This window comes from Panicum virgatum, chromosome 6N (genome assembly GCF_016808335.1).
Source record: "Panicum virgatum strain AP13 chromosome 6N, P.virgatum_v5, whole genome shotgun sequence".
In the NCBI taxonomy this organism is placed as follows: domain Eukaryota; kingdom Viridiplantae; phylum Streptophyta; class Magnoliopsida; order Poales; family Poaceae; genus Panicum; species Panicum virgatum.
In genome coordinates, this window is record NC_053150.1 from 7,113,349 (window position 1) to 7,132,194 (window position 18,846).

Sequence of the window (18,846 nt, forward strand, 5' to 3'; positions counted from 1 at the left end):
CTGGTGGCCGCGCCCAGGCTGGCTGCGCCCAGGCTCGGCGCTCGCCGCGGTCATATATTTGTGGGCATATATTTTGGGAGGGGAAAGCTAGGAGAGTCTGGGGAAGAAAAGGGCAAGAAAGAGATGGGGGCAATGAAGCTATAGGACGGAGGCAAGGCGAAGATGGATGCTGGAACCCATTGGGGGCGAGAGAGAGAGAGAGAGAGGTGGGGGGAGGAAGGATGCTGGAACACAAAGGGAGTGAACGATGGAGAAAGGTAAAGAGATGCTACTTGGTTGTTGTACATTTCCATGAAGTCCTTGTGGGCGTGCGCTTGCCAACACCGCCGGCCGGATTGGATCTGTCAAGAGAAGGGCGGCCTCCCGACACCACCTCAGGGGCCGCCAGGCTAGCCGCTATTCCCATCCATTGGCATTGGCGGCATCCCCATCGGCAGGTTGAAGAACGGAAGCCCACCGGCTGCTGCCACTGCTGCGGGGTCACCCCTGAATGGCACGCCAGGTTGGTCGCTCCCCGGCGGTGCTGGAGGGGGCACGTCGTCGCCTTCCTCGAGCGGCATCCTCAGGTAGGCGAAGTTGCTGAACGACGTGGCCACGATGACCACGGGTCCCGCGGCGATGAGCGCGTCGGCCATGCTACCACCGACGACCTGCCCCTGGCCGCCGGCCAGGAATGCCGCGACGATTGTGGCCCCCAGCGGCGCGCGGGTTGGGGGGGAGGAAGGAGCCCGCGAGGGAGACTATCTCGAAAATGCCGTGGAGTGTGGCCACCACCGGTGAGGCCGGCCCGGTCTGGGATGACTATGGCTGGCGCAGCGTGACATTGGCGATGGTCTCGTGCGCCGAATGCACGCAGACGCCGTGCTGCCGGTGGCGCGCGTAGGCGGTGAGCGCCTCGAAGACATTGCACCCGGTGGCGACCTCGAGGATATGCGCCCGAAGCACGTTGGGGCTCTCCCTGGTGGTGATCACGTGCAGCATGGGCTTGTTCTTGGACCCCGGCGGGCGGCCCATGCCGGCGCCTCCAGCCGTGCTCGGCGGGCCGCCTCCACCCCCCGATACTGGCAACAGCAAGTCCTGGCCGTCGTCGGAGCCCGCAGCGCTGGGTCATCGTGGTGAAGATGGAGGGGCTGCTGGTTGTGGTTCAGGTAGGAGCTGGTGCCCAAATCCAGGCCTTCCATCTTTCTAGGGTAGGAGAAGAGCTAATTATAAGTCAGTCATTAGTATAGTAGCAAATAAGCTCAAGTAAAAATAATGGCTACATAACAGTACTGATAATATTAACACTAGCCGTGGCCACGCACGTCGCGCCCCTGCTCGCCGCCGCCACGCTCGCCGCGCCCACGTTCGCCGTGCCGACGCTCCCCGCTCCCCGCGCCCACGCTTGACGCACCGCCGACGTCCACTACTTCACGGCTGATCGTCTTGCCCGCCGTCGAGCCCTAGGTGAGCACGTGCAAAAGACCCTGCCTCCGTCTAATGTTCGTAGTACATTACATAACCTCGTTGCACGTGATGATATAAATTCTTTCCTAGATTTGGTCTGGGTAGCGTATGATGATCTTGAGCTTGTGGTTATATTTCTCATGATTGTCATCAAACCATGTGACACATCCATGCCCAAAGCAAACTCTCGTTTGTGCTGATATTTGTGTTGATATGATGGTTGGGCTGGATGTGTCACATGGTTCCATGTATATCATGAACTTTTTTTAGATGATTTCTTATGCTGCAAGTTCAAGATCAAATGAAACGAAACATATCTGAGGCATACAACCACTACTAGAAAAATGGCTTAAGGCACCGGTTGGTAGGAGCCTTTGGTACCGGTTTTTTGAACCGGTACCCCCAAAGTGGTACCAAAGAGCCTTTGGTACCAGGTAAAACAACCGGTGCCTAAGCCTTCAAAATTCACGCAAAAGTTTATCTTTGGTTGGGACTTGAACTCGCGACCTCTAGCCTCGCGCGTCGCTCCTTTACCATCTCAACTACACAGTTGTTCTGATCGAGAAGGAGATATTTTTCTTTTAAAGTAACCAATGGATGAGCCTAAGGCTCGTCTATAGGTACCGGTTGGTGGTACCACCCGGTACTAATATAAAAATTACCACCCGGTACCTATGGAGAGCTTTAGGTACCGGTTGATAATACCAACCGGTACCTAAGGCTCATTCATAAATTCCATTCACCCCAAAAGTACCGGTATGGAGATGAACCGGTACCTATGCTAGCATAGGTACCGGTTCATCTCCATACCGATACTTTTGGGGTGGACCTAAGGCTTGTTTTCTAGTAGTGAACAGTAGTTCAATACTTTTTTTATTGAGATGACCAATAGTAACAAATTATTGATTATAATTTCACACATATTATTCTTTTCTTCAGGACCGAGCACCGCCACCTTGTTCCCGTCGCCGGCCTCCGTCACCGGACCATATAGCAAGGTGAGGCATACAAGAGTAGTCCGCTTTTCGTACCGCATGTTTGTATATCACGTAACCTAGTTAGGCGTCTCCCGTTCAAAATAGATACGGATGAAAATATGCAAAACTTTGCATATGTACGACCGTATCTATTTCGAATTGTCCATGTTTTTTGGACAGCCCGAGGATGCGTAGATGGAGTTAGTTTCCATGTTCTACTCGCATTCAAGACAGAGTATCGGCATCATTTCCCCGTTGTTCTCCGGATACACAATCTCTCTTCCGGGACGTGTATTTGGAGAACAGCGGCGAAATGCTGCCGAAATTCGGTCCCGGATCGGAGTAGAGCATGGAAATCGACTCAAGCTATGCATCTTCGGGTGGGATTAGGACCTATCTTAACCTAGTAGAATGTTTGGACATCGTGTAGATGCAAACATTCTCTTGTATATTATATTACTCGTTGATATGATAGAGTATGGACGACTGTGCGTGGATGTACTCCGGTTGGAAACAAGGGGGGGAGTTGACCTTGGAATGGATTCAGAAGACCGAGACTTTCTTGGATCGAGCATTTGCAAAGTTTAAAGGAGGCTCATGCACTTGGTGTCCCTGCACCAAATGTGGAAACACGCGTCGACAGACACGGGAAGTCATGACACAACATCTTTGCAATTATGGATTTACGAGAGACTGTACCCAGTGGACCTACCATGGTGAAGGCAATCGTATGAGAAATGAGGTCGTTAGGCAACGCATTGAAGATCATGATGCTGATGCGGGGGTAGGAGATATGTTAGATGACTTTCATGAAGCACACTTCGAGGAAGAACGTAGCGAGGAGGAGCCAGAGCCAACCGCGAAGGTGTACTATGACATGTTGGGTGCAGCACAAGAACCCCTTCATGGGCATACTAAGGTTTCACAACTGGATGCCATTGCGCGCCTGATGGCCGTGAAGTCCCAGTTTACCCTGAGTCGAGATGCTTTTGATGTTATGTTGACAGTTATTGGCACTTTGCTTCCGGAAGGTCACATTCTTCCAAAAAGCATGTATGAGGCACAGAAACTCCTTCGTGCATTGAAGATGCCGTATGAATAGATACATGCATGTCCGAAGGGATGCATTTTGTTTAGGAAAGAACATGCGGAAGCAAAGTACTGTCCAAAGTGTGAATCTTCTAGGTTCGTAGAGGTAGATACTAGTGATGGTCAGAAGAGGCAGCTCGCGGTCCCCGTGAAAGTCCTACGATACCTTCCGCCCATACCGAGGATCCAACGGCTATTCATGACCGAGGAGTCCGCGAAACAGATGTCATGGCACAAAATGGGAACTCGATACAATCCTGATAAGCTTGTACATCCATCCGATGCTGAATCATGGACCCACTTTGACAGGATTCATCGAGTCAAAGCAGATGAAGCTCGTAATGTGTGTGTTGCCCTAGCAACAGATGGCTTCAATCCATATGGAATGTCGGCTGCACCTTACACTTGTTGGCCTATCTTCGTTATACCCCTCAATCTCCCTCCCGGTGTGATTTTCCAACGACAGAACATATTCTTGTCGCTGATAATTCCTGGACATCCGGGAAATAATATGAGTGTCTACATGGAGCCCCTGATTGATGATTTGCTCAGTGCTTGGGAGGAAGGGGTTTGGACATACGATCGAGCTACAAAGAGAAACTTTAGGATGTATGTTTGGTACCATTATCCCCTGCATGACTTGCCGGTGTATGGAATATTCTGCGGCTAGTGTGTTCACAGAAAGTTCCCTTGCCGAGTATGCAAGGCAGCTCTGATGTTCATATGGTTGCGGAAGGGTGGGAAATATTCTTCGTTCGACAAACATCGACAATTCCTCCCTCTTGACCATCCATTCAGACGCGATAAGAAGAACTTCACGAAAGGTGTCGAAGTTCTGGACCTTCCCCCTCATATTATGACAGGTGCTGGTGTTTGTGCTCAGTTAGATAGTCTTGTGGCTAATGCAGATGGTGGTTTTGAGGGATATGGTCAGCAACATGCATGGGCGCAGAAGTCGGGCTTGTGGAGGCTTCCCTACATGCAAGATCTCCTCCTTCCACATAACATTGATATGATGCACTCTGAAAAGAATGTCGCCGAGGCACTGTTCGGAACTATCATGGACATTGTAGAGAAGACAAGGGACAACGTTAGGGTCAGAGTGGATCAAGCAACATTATGCGATAGACCGAAGCTAGACATGAGGCCTCCTGCGTCAGGCAAGGCATGGAAAAAGCCTAAGGCCGATTTTGTCCCGACGAGGCCCCAGAGGAGGGAAGTGCTAGAGTGGTTTGAAACCTTAATGTTCCCTGATGGGTATGCAACGAATCTGAGGAGGGGAGTCAACTTGTCTACTATGCGAATCAACGGGCTCAAGAGTCATGACTATCACATATGGTTAGAGAGGCTTCTTCCGGTGATGGTTCGAGGATACCTCCCTGATCAAGTCTGGCAAGTGCTGGCAGAGTTGAGCTTTTTCTTCCGCCAGCTTTGTGCTAAGGAGTTATCTCTGACCGTGATTGAAGAAATTGAAAGAATGGCGCCTGTGTTGCTCTGTAAGTTGGAGAAGATATTTCCACCAGGCTTCTTCAACCTGATGCAGCATATGATTTTGCACCTACCGTACGAGGCACGAATGGGTGGGGGCCAGTGCAAGATCGTTGGTGCTACTCAATTGAGAGATGTCAAAAAGTCCTTCGAACTAAATGTAAAAATAAATGCAAAATTGAAGCTTCCATCGCAGATGCATACATTCTAGAGGAGGTGTCAAACTTCACATCGAAATATTATACTGAGAATCTTCCAAGCGTGCATAATCCACCCTCACGTTACAATGCTGGGGAAGCTGACTCGAACCTCAGCCTTTTCAAAGGGCAACTCGGAAGTGCAAGTGTTGCGAGCATCAAGACCTTAAATTTTGAAGAGTGGCGCAGTGTCATGCTATATGTGTTGACCAACCTATCCGAAGTGCAGCCGTACATACAGTAAGTTATCTGCACTCATTTAGTTCTCAAGTACTTCTTTTTCGCCATCCAACCCGTTTGTTTCTCTTTCGACCAGGGAATTTCATGTGCAATTCTGGCATCGATCAAGGATACCTACCCTCCAGGAAGAAGCTGAGACCCTTCTTAGACAGGGTGCGGGAAATGGAAAGCCTGATTTTATTTCTTGGTTCAAACAAAAGGTAATGTCTACGTCGTGGCTCTTTCGTAGTATGATTTTACAAGTTGCTCGGACGCGTACATAATTTGGCCTGCTTGAACTTGCAGACCCAAACTGATGCCTCAGTGAATGCCGAGTTGCGTCAGGTTGCCAATGGTTGTGCCTATAGAGTCAAGTCATTTGGAGCTTTTGATGTGAATGGATATCGTTTCCACACAACAAGTCACGAGCAGAGTCGGCCGAATAGAAGGACCACAAATTCCGGAGTGTTTACGCCAGGAGACGATGGGCTCGAGTACTATGGAAGAATCGAAGAAATATACGAACTCACGTTTCATGGGTCGAAACCTCTGAAACCTGTCATATTCAAATGCCATTGGTTTGGTCCTCATGCTGTGAGACGGACTCCTAATCTTGGGCTAGTTGAAGTTCAATAAGCGTCCGTGTATCCAGGAGATGATGTCTATATTGTGGCTCAACAAGCCACGCAAGTTTATTATCTCTCATATCCGTGCCAAACCGACAATCATCTCAAGGGTTGGGATGTTGTGTACAAGGTATCGCCACATGGTAAATTACCTGTCCCGAACAATGAAGATTACAACATAGGCCCAAACACATATGCCGGTGAGTTCTTTCAAGAAGATGGGCTAGATGGGACTTTTCAGATAGACTTAACCGAAGCGATGGGAATGGAACAGGACAATGAAAGAATTGATAACGATGATGAGGGGATGAGGTTCACAATGTCAAGGACTTAGAATTACTAGAGCGATTACGCTTAGACAATGACAGTGATGATGACAGTGTTCCTCCTATGGAGATCGATGGTGATTATATCGACACACGTGATAGCGATGATGAGACATATGATCCGGCTAATCCGGATCATGATGACTATTTTTAATACATGTAAGAACCGTACTACTTAATTTTCTGTACTATTTTTGTTTATTTTAGTCATTGTACTTACTTTATATACTAATTGTACTATTTTTAATGACATCTACTGATTGATTAACTCATTTTAATTTCAGGAGATTGTTCAGCGATGGCGGGGCGCGGCAGAGGCCTGATCAGGTCACTCACATACCTATTAGGCGGCAGATCTACCCAGGCAGGTGAGTCCTCCCAGGGGACTCGACGGACAGGCAGGAGAAGTCGGAGGAGTGGAGCTGGTTCGTCGATGCGCGACGCCGCTGAGGGCTCCGGCACGGCTTCAGGAGGGAGGGCTGGGAGGAGGAGCAGGCGCAGGAGAGGTGCTCCTCTTATGGAGGAGGAGGAGGAGGAGGAGGAGGAGGAGGAGGAGGAGGAGGAGGAGGAGGAGGATCCCGGTGCTGAGGAGCACGAGCACGAGCACGAGCACGAGGAGGAGGAGGAGGAGGAGGAGGAGGAGGAGGAGGAGGAGGAGGGACAAGGAGGAGGAGGAGGAGGATGGAGCGGACGAGGAGGAGGAGAACTTGGGCGTACCTGCCGTCTGGCAGCGAGGCCCCTCGAGGCTCCCGGATCGTCCGATACCTCTAGAGCACCGACCGGTCCTCCGACCTGATGGGAAAAGGTAAGTAAGTTTATAAGATTTCAATACGTTTCTTTTTGATATATTCAAAATCACAATTGACACTAATACTATCTCTCAATAACTTGAGCAGGAACTTTGACATAGTTGTTCCAAGTGTTGCTCACAACCGCATGGCCAATGGCATCCTGGGCCTCCTCTGCAAGTGACACTACCCAGGCACCATGGATATTGCTGGGGTACGTTAGCCAGCCTGTTCGTGGGAGCACTACATCGCCGCACCGGATGGACCAGATGAGGAAGGCAGGGCATTTGACAACAAGGCGCACCGGGTGTTGAACGAATTATGGGTAAGTCTTCATGGAACTACATTTACGAATACATCATATTCATTGCACCGGGTTTGGTAATAATGACTTTGTTCATGTTTTTGTGCAGGATTTCTACAGATGCGAGGAGGGAATGATGCCCAGGGCGATGCAGGTGGCTAGCAGAGCTTGTTACAAGCTGGTGGCGGATATGCTTTACGAGGCGCGCATCCATGCCGTCATCGACTACAAGGCCAGGATCGAAAAAGTGAGGATCTACAAAGGACCTGCGAGAGACATCAGACTTACCCGGGAACAATACTTGCGGGTAAAGATTCAATCTTAAGGAGTTATCAACTATGCTCCATTTGTTCTTCCTAAATGTATTAGATATTGATGATGTGCAGGTGCCTCCGTGGTAGATTGCCAATGATTATCCGTGCTGGGAAATGATAGTGGACCGGTGGTGCTCGCAAGAGTGGGTGGATAATGGGGATGTGGGTTCCTGATCTTCCGTCAGGTTCTGGATAACTCTCGTTGTAGGCGGAGCGAGACACACCGATCCGGCTTCAGATCCTAAGACCCGAATCCAGCAATCTTAGCACCACAACTCCTCTGGTTATCAACCGTGTCACAACCCGGTTGACCTCGCCAAGAAGGCTAATCCCTGCAAGCGCAACGAAGAACACAAGCAAGAACTCGAAAGAAACGCAGCTCTAATAAAGTGACTCTGCAGATGAATGATTAATCTCACAAGTTAGGGTTTCACAAACCGATGAACGGCGACAACTGTTCTTGACAGATTGAATCTAAGCAAAACCCAAGTAACCTAATGACGGCTGCTGTGTATATAGAAGAGAGAGGCTAGGGGGCGGCCAAGGGGGTGGCCGGGCAACCCTAGGGAGTACAAGGCCTTCGGGCCTAAAAACTGGCGTCGCTGCATCCAGGCAGATTCTGGTCGTCATGTTGTTTCGACGATTCCCATCAACTCCGAGCGTATTTTGATATGGGATCAGTTGGGTTGGAAAGCTTATCTCCTTAGCTTTCCAACGATATATAGAACACCCAAAACGGAGCCCGTATGTGACCTGGGCGTCCGTTTTCGTGAGGCCTGCTCCTGCAGTCCGAACCGGACTCGCGAATAAATCGGACTTCAATGTGGATTGGGCTTTGAACTCTATTTTCGCTTGGGCCTTGGTCATATGCGTATTGGTCATGTCCTCATCATTCTCCCCTTCTTGGTTTTGAGTCGTCCTCGACTCAAAGTCGTTGATGCTTGCGGAAGTAGTTGTTCCCATTCTTGACATGATCCTGCGTTGCTCCCCTTCTTGAAATTGAACCTGTTGTGACAAAATAAACAAAGAAGAACAAGAGGAACTCTGCGTGATAGGATTAATCTTAAAATAGCCCACTTTTTCATCAAATTGTTGCACAGCAAAAGGAGATTTCAGATTTGAACATATATAAACACGATGCACCATGTACTCTCCTTTACAATTATAATTGCCAATAAAGTGATATGTACATCGAGATAACCATGGCAATCCAACACATTTAAATTTCTCCTCCAACCTACTAAGTGCACACAAAGTATCAAACTCTATATAACCCAAAGTATTTAAAGAAGACAACAATGTCCTTTCATCCTTTTCTGTAGCAATTGGAATCAAATGTTTATTTTTAGCATAAGTCTTTGGTTCCAAAATAAAAGGATCAGTTTCCTTCACAAGTTGTGGCACAGGGATAAACATAGAACTATCACACAACTCTTCTTTATCACAAAATTTAGTAGAATATTTATCATGTGACAAAGTCAATTCATATTTGGTGTCCACTAAATGTTGCTCTATTATAGCATGAGTGGTGGACAATTTCAGCACATCAAGAGAGCTCTTACCTGAGACAATTACATGTTCCTTCTCTATCACCTTGTCTTCTGTTTTAGATACATGCTGCAAAATATTAGGTCCAACAGAAGACAAAGCGATATCTTTAATTTGTACAAAATCAGATTTAAAGGAAGGCACTGTAACATCTGAAATAATCCATTCTTTTCTAAAAGGCTCATTCTTTCTTCTCTCTGCTCTTTCAAGATCGGCTTCTAAAATTTCAGTTGCGGTCATAGATTTAAGTGTAATTTTTCTTCCATTGTAGTTGAAAGAATATCTATTAGCAACCTTTTTATGTACCACATCATTTATATTAATCCATGGCGTTCCTAGCAATAATTGACATGCTTGCATGGGTACTATATCAAAATCAGCACTACTCTTGTAAAAACCAATGCTAAATTCAATATGTGCAATTTCAGTTACCTTAATCTTATCGTAAGAATTTACCCATTGCATGTAGTATGGATGTGGATGTGGTTTTGTGGTCAGACCAAGCTTCTCGACCAGCTCTAAGCTTGCAAGGTTGTTGCAAGTCTCACCATCAATGATGACTCGGCAACGTCGTTCCATCACGGCAAAGAAAGTCTGGAACAAATTGTTGAATTGATTTTGCTCCACTTTCTCCATTTGAGAACTCAACACTCGTTGAGCAATCTCAGTGTTTCCTGACATTGTTAGTAAGTAGACAAGAGAAAACACAAAAGGTTATCCCTATCAACTACTATATGTGGATGTGGATGGTGGAAACACAATCTCGCACGTCTTACCAAGCTTTTACAAGTGTTCTTACCAATGCAAAGCAGAGGATGGTACAACCGGTGGCTGGTTCGTGATACCTGTGAGGAAGTGGTACCAAGATTGCAAGATCCTCTGGGTGTACTGATCTGAAGTAATATGTGGAGCTTCGGGGGGCATTATTTAGTAGCAAGGATTAGCACAATTGAAAATCAGATAGCAAAAATTGAATAAATATCCAAAGTACTTATCAATGTTGCTGGCCTAAACGTGTTCCTAGAACTAGTTCAAGCAAGCAAGCGACATATACCAAGCACAAAGGACACAAAAGGATGCAAGCACTTCTGATTTTTTTTTCTTTTTTTTTGTGCGGCTCTTTTTTATGCACTTGCCTTTTTCTTTCTTTCTTTTTCTATTCAAAAGTGCCACAAGAGCAAGAGACAACTCCACACTATCACAAAATTATTATCTGTAAATTACAGATTTGCTACACAAACTTATACAGGCTGTTTGACAAATTTAGAGACCCCAAACACGAAAACTTACAACACGAAAGTTGTAGATCCTCCTTTTCTCTTTCTTTTCAATATATGGAAAGTCTCTTTTGGATAAAGGAAGTAGAAGATATTGACCCCAAAATACAGACTACTCAGAAATTTCTGGGTCACCAACAGATTGACTTCCAATACAGATTAGGCGCAGATAACTACGTTTTCTGGAATTCTCACAATTGATAAAGTTGTAGATAATTTCACAAGCTTTCCATAAAGTACTAGAACACAAAAAACCGAGTTCGTATGCGAGAGATATCAAAAAAATACCGAACTGGACAGAGACAAGTCCGAACCGGACGTGATGACGGGATGGAAAAGGACACGGTGACACGATGCAAAACTCAAACCAATTTAAGAACTCGATCTAAACCAGCAACAAGACCACGACTATGGACACAAACTCAATGATGCGGACTCCGATATCAAAATATGATAGCTTAAAAGGGCTAATGGGATGCGAAAACATCACCAACACAAAATTTTCTAGGGCTTTTTGGTCGACTGTGGGACAATGGCGAAATTGATGAAACTAAAGATAGATGTGAAACTTGACAATAAACCTGAGTCTCTGAATACCAAATAATGGGGATGTGGGTTCCCGATCTTCCGTCAGGTTCTGGATAACTCTCGTTGTAGGCGGAGCGAGACACACCGATCCGGCTTCAGATCCTAAGACCCGAATCCAGCAATCTTAGCACCACAACTCCTCTGGTTATCAACCGTGTCACAACCCGGTTGACCTCGCCAAGAAGGCTAATCCCTGCAAGCGCAACGAAGAACACAAGCAAGAACTCGAAAGAAACGCAGCTCTAATAAAGTGACTCTGCAGATGAATGATTAATCTCACAAGTTGGGGTTTCACAAACCGATGAACGGCGACAACTGTTCTTGACAGATTGAATCTAAGCAAAACTCAAGTAACCTAATGACGGCTGCTGTGTATATAGAAGAGAGAGGCTAGGGGGCGGCCAAGGGGGTGGCCGGGCAACCCTAGGGAGTACAAGGCCTTCGGGCCCAAAAACTGGCGTCGCTGCATCCAGGCAGATTCTGGTCGTCATGTTGTTTCGACGATTCCCATCAACTCCGAGCGTATTTTGATATGGGATCAGTTGGGTTGGAAAGCTTATCTCCTTAGCTTTCCAACGATATATAGAACACCCAAAACGGAGCCCGTATGTGGCCTGGGCGTCCGTTTTCGTGAGGCCTGCTCCTGCAGTCCGAACCGGACTCGCGAATAAATCGGACTTCAATGTGGATTGGGCTTTGAACTCTATTTTCGCTTGGGCCTTGGTCATATGCGTATTGGTCATGTCCTCATCAGTGGAGATGCACGAGGCTGCCAGGCAGCGGCGTTTGCTGATGCCAGGTGCATCGCACCATCAGGGCAACCGTAACCTCAAGGCGTACGCGGCTAGATATGTATGTTAATTAATTTCTTTATTCTAACGCTCAATTCTGCATAATTTCTAATCATATTCTTTTTTTCGCAGTTGGAGTCACATGGTGGTGTGCCTTGCACCCAAGTCCAGGCATACTATTTGGCCCACAAAGGAAAAGCGACGTCCGATGTCACCTTCAACCCGCAGGATCCGCCTGAAGTGTACAGCAACGCAAGCGTCCACAGCCGCCTCAGTGGGTACACCTCGATGGCACAAGAAGTTCATGGGCCAGAGTTTGATGCGATCAATGAGCCCATTGATGGAGAAGTCGTCATGAGGGTGGGAGGAGGCAAGAAGCATGGACGGTACTGGTTTGGTGACAGCTTAGTCGACACGGCGACTACTCCCACTCTCTCGCAGATTCGAGCCAGGAGTACCAGCTCAAGCCCTGCCATACGCCCACGGCCAGACACTACACAGACTCAGATTGAGGCTATCAAGGTTATTTCTGTTTCATCCGTCGTTCCTCCGTTTTTACATTGTTCGCTTTGAATTCTAACCCTGGGATCAAATCCTTTAGGCCCAGATGGAAGCAGCCTTCCAAGCACGGCAGGAGGCGGCAGAGGAGAGGTGGAGGGCCGAGCGGGACGACATCCAGCAAAAATTGGATCAAGCTCTAACATTTATGCAAAGCCTGGGCTCGGCGATGGGTGTTTCGCCTCCATAATTCCCTCCGGCCCCACTTGTTCGTCGTGCAGAAACTCCTCCTACCGTAAGTGGTTTTGACTCCTATCGAGTTTCGGAATGTCTTAGTGACTTAGCATTAACCTAGATTTACTTAAAAATAATATCTTATGATACATCTACAATGACTTAGAACTTAGGCTAATGCTTGTAGTTTCATTCTTATGTAACTCAATATATATTCGCTTATGTGCAGAATTAGTCGGCGGCATCCAATGATGGGCCAGTGAATCCTGACTTCTCGCCTCCGGTGCAGCAGACTCAGCAGCCTCAGCAGTTTGTGTGGCCACCGCCTCAATGGGTGGCTTGGATTCAGCAGCAGCAGCAGCCAGGTTGGTCGCAAACGCCTACATGGCCGCCCCCGCCGTGGCCGCAGCACCCGCCACCGCCGCCGCCGCCGTCGGCCCCGTGAAGTGTATGGACTTCATTTCTAGAGACAAGCTTTGCACTTGAACTTGTATGGACTTGTATGGATTTGACTTAAACTTGTGGTTGCCGATGAACGATACTAGAGTTTATTTGTATTTGTGCATTTATGGATAATATTTAATGCATCCGATGCTTATTTGGATTGCATGCGATGATTATTATGATATATGTCAACTGTTTGTATTATCTGGGGTACCATATACGTAATAAAAAAAAGAAAATACAGGATCAGGGACCTTTGCCGTGTGCAAAAACCATGGCACACGGCAAAGAAACCAATGTTTACCGTGTGCCAAAGCCAAGGCACACGACAAACATTTGAACTTTGCCGTGTGCCACGTCTACAGGCACACGGCAAAGGCCTGGCCACGTCATCGTTCCTGGGTGGCGATTTTTTTTTGCCGTGGGTCGATAGTTGCACACGGCAAACCCTTTGCCGTGTGCCCGATATATAGCACACGGCAAAGGCCGGCTTTGCCGATCCGTGTGCGCTTTGCTGTGTGCAGCACACGGCAAAGGGTTTGCCGTGGGCTTTAGGGGCTTTACCGTGTGCCCCTGGCACACGGCAAAGGGGGGGTCTCCCGTAGTGAAGTAGATGACAAATTTAAAATTAAGATAAGTTTGAAAGAATAAAATTAAGTTTTTTTCCTATATATATATATATATATATATATATATATATATATATATATATATATATATATATATATATATATATATATATATATATATATATAGACGATCAACAAAATCATGGGAACTGGTCAGGCGTGTTTTGCATTGGAGGCCGGTGACAGATAGAAAAGTTTCTGAATTGCCATGCCAGGCGTATGTGTCCTCTAAGTTATTTATTAATTATTGCACAAGCAAAACTATGTATACATTATTGTTGTTGTGTCAACGGTTCCTGCATCTTTGTTGATGGCTCTGTGTCGTGCCTCACCCAATTAGGCATGTATGTGTACATGGAGGTGCAAGATTGCATTGTTTAGGCCAAGTGTGAGTGCATTGCGGACGCCTTTTATTTCAACGGTTCCTGCTGATGACACTGTCATCTGCATGTGCAGAGGCTTCACAGTTTATCTATCATCCGTCCATATCTAAGCATGCACTATCCAATAATGATTCAGAATAGTATTATTAGTTTCCTCATAATAATCAAAATATTATAGGAATGATTTTCTGTAAACTTTTGGGACGCATGCATGATTAAGACAGGCTGACAGGCAGTCCCGGGCCGGGCGGGCGGGCGTGCGGGTGGGCGCTTCTGCAATCCGGCCGGCATATACGTGTGGCATGCACCTGTGCATGTGGGTGTGCGTGCGTGCGCGCGGGAGATCGGGGGCACGTAGGCCTGCAGGGTGTCGGCCACGAGGGTGCCCATCACTCTCCTCTCCTCCTCGGGACTCGCCTCTCTCTCAGCTCAGCTCCCTGTGGCTGTGCAGCTAGCGCAGCAGGCCAGGCCGCCTCCTGCAATGATCTCGCAAGCCCCCCGCAGATCCCGGGCGCCACCCAGGCCCACCCGTTCAATCGCCACCGGTCAAGCAGGCTCCGCTGGCCGTGGCCGGCAACGGCATGGCCGCGCGCGCGTGCGTGCGTGCGCCTGCCTGTATTCGCGGGCAGCTCCGTCGCCCATGCCGATGCCGTGCGGACATGCATGTGCGGCGGTGCGGTCAAGCCGAATGCGGCAGGTAGGCTAACCATGCAGGCACCACCCACGGCCGCCATGCCGTCGTGCTTCGTGCGCGCGCCGCGCGGGCCCATGTGCGTGCGCTCCCCTTCAACTCAACCCTTTCCTCCGCCGCGCGCCGTCGTCGTCTCCGACGCACACGCCGCACTCCGGCCTCTTGCCACCTGGGCCGACCGGCAGTCATGCTTGCTTTCTACTGTTCCAGTCTGCAGCAGCTGCTTGCTCACCTTGCAGTCGCCGTCAATCTCCTCCATACCAAATCGAGCAGCCATGCCTTTTTCTTTTTTTCCGGAATGGAACGGGTGTGCAACGATCGTTTATTGCTTGCTTGTGAATTGTGATTGAGTGAGTAGTAGAATACGAGTAGATTTTTAGATCACGCACTTCAACCTCAAATCAAAACCTGGAAAGAACTCTGCATGCATGCATGCATGCACTTTGCGGGGAAAGGCGGTGTGGAATACGACCTAGATATGCGCCACTACTGGACATGACAACAAGGCAAGCATTAGTGCTTGCATAAGAATCCATATATGCTCCGAGCAAGATTGCATTATTCCGGGACGTTTTTTGTTTATATTTATCCTATCTGGCCAGCTTATCTATTTGGAGAAGTTTTTCTTTCTTTTTTATGGAGAAGCGCGCGCCTACTGAATTCTCCGGTTCTAGTTTTATTGTACAAAAATAATAACCATTGGTATTTTAACTTTGTACAAAAATAATAAAAGATTGAGACGACTGGACAAAAGAACAGACCGTGAGCAGATCAAAATGCTGATGAGAAACTTTCCCCTCCAAAAAAATGCTGAGAAACTCCAAGAGAAAAAAAGGCGAAAAAAAAGAAGGGAAGAACTTGGGAGAGTGCTCGCGGTCCTTCACTAGTGTTGCTGACAACAATTAAGCGTGCCGCACATGCATATTCATGTATGCGATGGTAATCAAAGATTAGTTAAAGCTAATGATGATTAACTTAGTTAATCCCGGCTCTGGCGCGTCTCCCAAGATCCGATCTGTCCTGCCCCGGCGGCCAACCATCGCGTGCCACGTCGCCGCGGAGCCCACGTGGGCTGTCCGTCCCCCTGTTTGACCGGACCACTCCGCCCAGCAAGCTCTCGTGTCTCACCGCCGCCGTCGGTTGCTGGGCTAGCTAGCAGTAGCAGCTGATGAGATGCTCGTCGCCGGCCACCGAGCCGCTCGCTCTGCGTGTTGCTCACGCTGTGCACGAGGCTCTCTCGTTTAGGTTCTATACACACAGAGGCTAGAAACTCGACGACGATGGAATTGAAATTTCGGAGAGCATCCGAGCGGGAGGCTGCAGATTAATATTGGAGCTGGACTGAGGTCATTTTATTTATAATACATCATATGTAGTAAATAAGTAGTAAAATTTATGATTCTAGAAAAACTAAAACAACTAATAATACTACAGAATAGAGGGAGTATATATGATGACGGGATCATTCGCTCTGTTCGGCTGGCTGTGCTGCTGGTAGCTGGTGCTGATTTATTGTAAGAGAAAAATACTGTTGTCTGGCTGATGCTGATTTGGTGTGAGAGAAAAATACTACTAGTTGGCTGGCTAACGAGTCAGTTGAACAGAGCGATTAGCAGTTTGAGAAATGGCGTTCTCTATTGATTTAATGAATCTCATCCAACGGTCAGAGGGCGGCTTTGACTGACCAAAGGGAAAGGTTTAGATCGATGCATGTATGCTGGCACCAGCGGTGGTCAGCGTAGTTAGCATCGACGACGGGATAGCTGAGGTTGCTGAACCATCAGCTGCATGCTTCACGGGAACGGATGCAGCTAGGTGCCCAGAAGCGTCTGAATTTCCTCGAGGTCATCACTCGCCACGTCGGATCGCAGCAGCGGTGGTGGTCTCGTCACCCAGCTTGCTCCATTCCATCATCGCAAATAATCAAATAATAGTCCATTCAGACGACGCCATCGTCCACATACAATACTGTTCCTGTTCTGCACATTTCACGATCGACTCCTACGTGGCGCCTACGAAACGGGTCGCTCTCTCTGCAAGCAAAAGATGATGGAAAAAAAAGGAAAGGAACCGGCTCATCGAATTTACCCTTTTCAGGACCTGGGTGGTTTGGTTTGGTTAATTCCTCGCATGCATCATCAGAGTACGTACTTTCCTCACCTCTCATCTCCTGGTCAGTCGATCGATCTTTACCCGCGTAAAAAATTCATTTACTTAATTTCTATCCTGCTCCCAGTAGCTAATGAAATCCTAGGACCTGGTTTAGTTTGGTTAGACAGCTTTTTCTCCTCTCCTGGTCATTCTTTATCCTCGAGAAAAAATCAGTTACTTTCTCTTCTCAGTAGATTTTGTCTTGTAGTTTACTCGACATGATAGAATAAAATGCAATCCTATGATTGGCTTATGGCTTTTTTTATTATTCCTGAGCAAGATGCAGTTTTTATTATCTTTATTTGCATGTAATATTCTATCTCATTGGGAACACAGGGTACATGGACTAGTACTTAACAATCTTTCAATCCGGCACTTTGGATTGTTTTCTGTTTTCTCCAATGGAGAGTGTCCGGGACAAATGCGCTCTTTTCGCCATTTCTTTAGTGCAATGTCACAAACTGGCGTGCACCTTTGTTTATCCGATAAGATGATTCGAAGCAGTCTATCTACTGGTACATGTTTGATACATTTGTTTCTCTAGTTCCAAGCAGGTTGTTAAAAAGTTCGTTTCAAGCTCTATTAATCAGCAGGCGCATAGTGCTTACTGATGCAAGCACGCCAAAGATTCCAATATGCAAAGGAAAAATATTAGCAAGATTCCTCCGACCGAACAGATCATCGATTATGTTTTGTAGATATGGGCAACACTTAAGTAAGACGACATACGTACAAAAAGATTATCTCTAGTTTATGATACATCTTTTTAGGAAAGTATCTTGGGTTTATCATGAAGCATCAGCCAGCATCCAAGTCATCTTGCAGCAAAACCTGGATGTGCTGCTGGATCTTGAAACTCAGCCCAATAGCCCAAAGAGTTAGGCTGGGCTATTTGGCAGCCCAATAATATGAACCAATAGCTTCCCATGAATCCTATACATCTTCCACAAGATTTTTTCATATCCACCTTCCAGTGTTCGAGATTCGTGCAAACAACTACTCTCTCCTTCCTCGTTTATAAGGCATAGTGGAACATGACAGTCTTCAAAACGATACTTTGACCATTTATTTATCATATAGTATATCACTTATAATTATAAATTTATAATCACTATAAACTATATTTGATTACGAATCCAATCATATAAAATTTACATTATAAAAATAAAAAATTGATAGTCAAATTATTAGTCAAAGATAGAAATGTTTGAATCTTGATATGCATGTGTGCCTTATAAATGAGGAAGGAGGGAGTATAGCCTTTGGATCCAACCAAATTCTAACTTCCTCTCTCTCCCTCCTTCCTCTCTCCCTATCTCCTCCCGCGCACCGCCGGCATCCACGCCCTGCCGCCACGCGGGCCTCGCGCACCGCCCGCCCCCGCGCGCTGACGCCCCCCGCCGGCTGCCGTATCCTGCCGCCACGTAGGCCCCGCGCGCTATCGCACGCCCCCACCGGCCGCCGCGTGCTTCACACACCCCCGCAAGCCGCTGGGTGTGCCACGCACCCTGCAGGCCACGCGCGCCGCCGTGGGCCACGCGCCCCCGCCGACCACGCGCGCCGCCCGCACCCCCGGCACCGGAGAAGAAGAGGGAAGAAAGAATATTTGTTCAACATTTTAAAAATTGGTTCAACATTTTTGAGATGCTAGTTCAACATTTTTGAGATGCGGGTTCAACATTTTTGAGATGTTGATTCAAAATTTTTTTTCAGTAAAATGTTAAATGGATCATCAATTGGACTTTAGTGGGCTTTATAGATAAATTGTTTATCTATCTTCCGGTAGACATATAGGAGCCCCCATAGCTTCCAGGATGCACCATCCATGAGTCTATGAC

At 47.3% G+C, this 18,846-nt stretch overlaps 1 pseudogene; it reads right to left on the bottom strand.

Moving 5' to 3' along the window:
* Positions 1 to 389: 389 nt before the first annotated feature.
* On the bottom strand, positions 390 to 1,014 carry LOC120677865 (annotated as a pseudogene).
* Between the last annotated feature and the right edge of the window lie 17,832 nt (positions 1,015 to 18,846).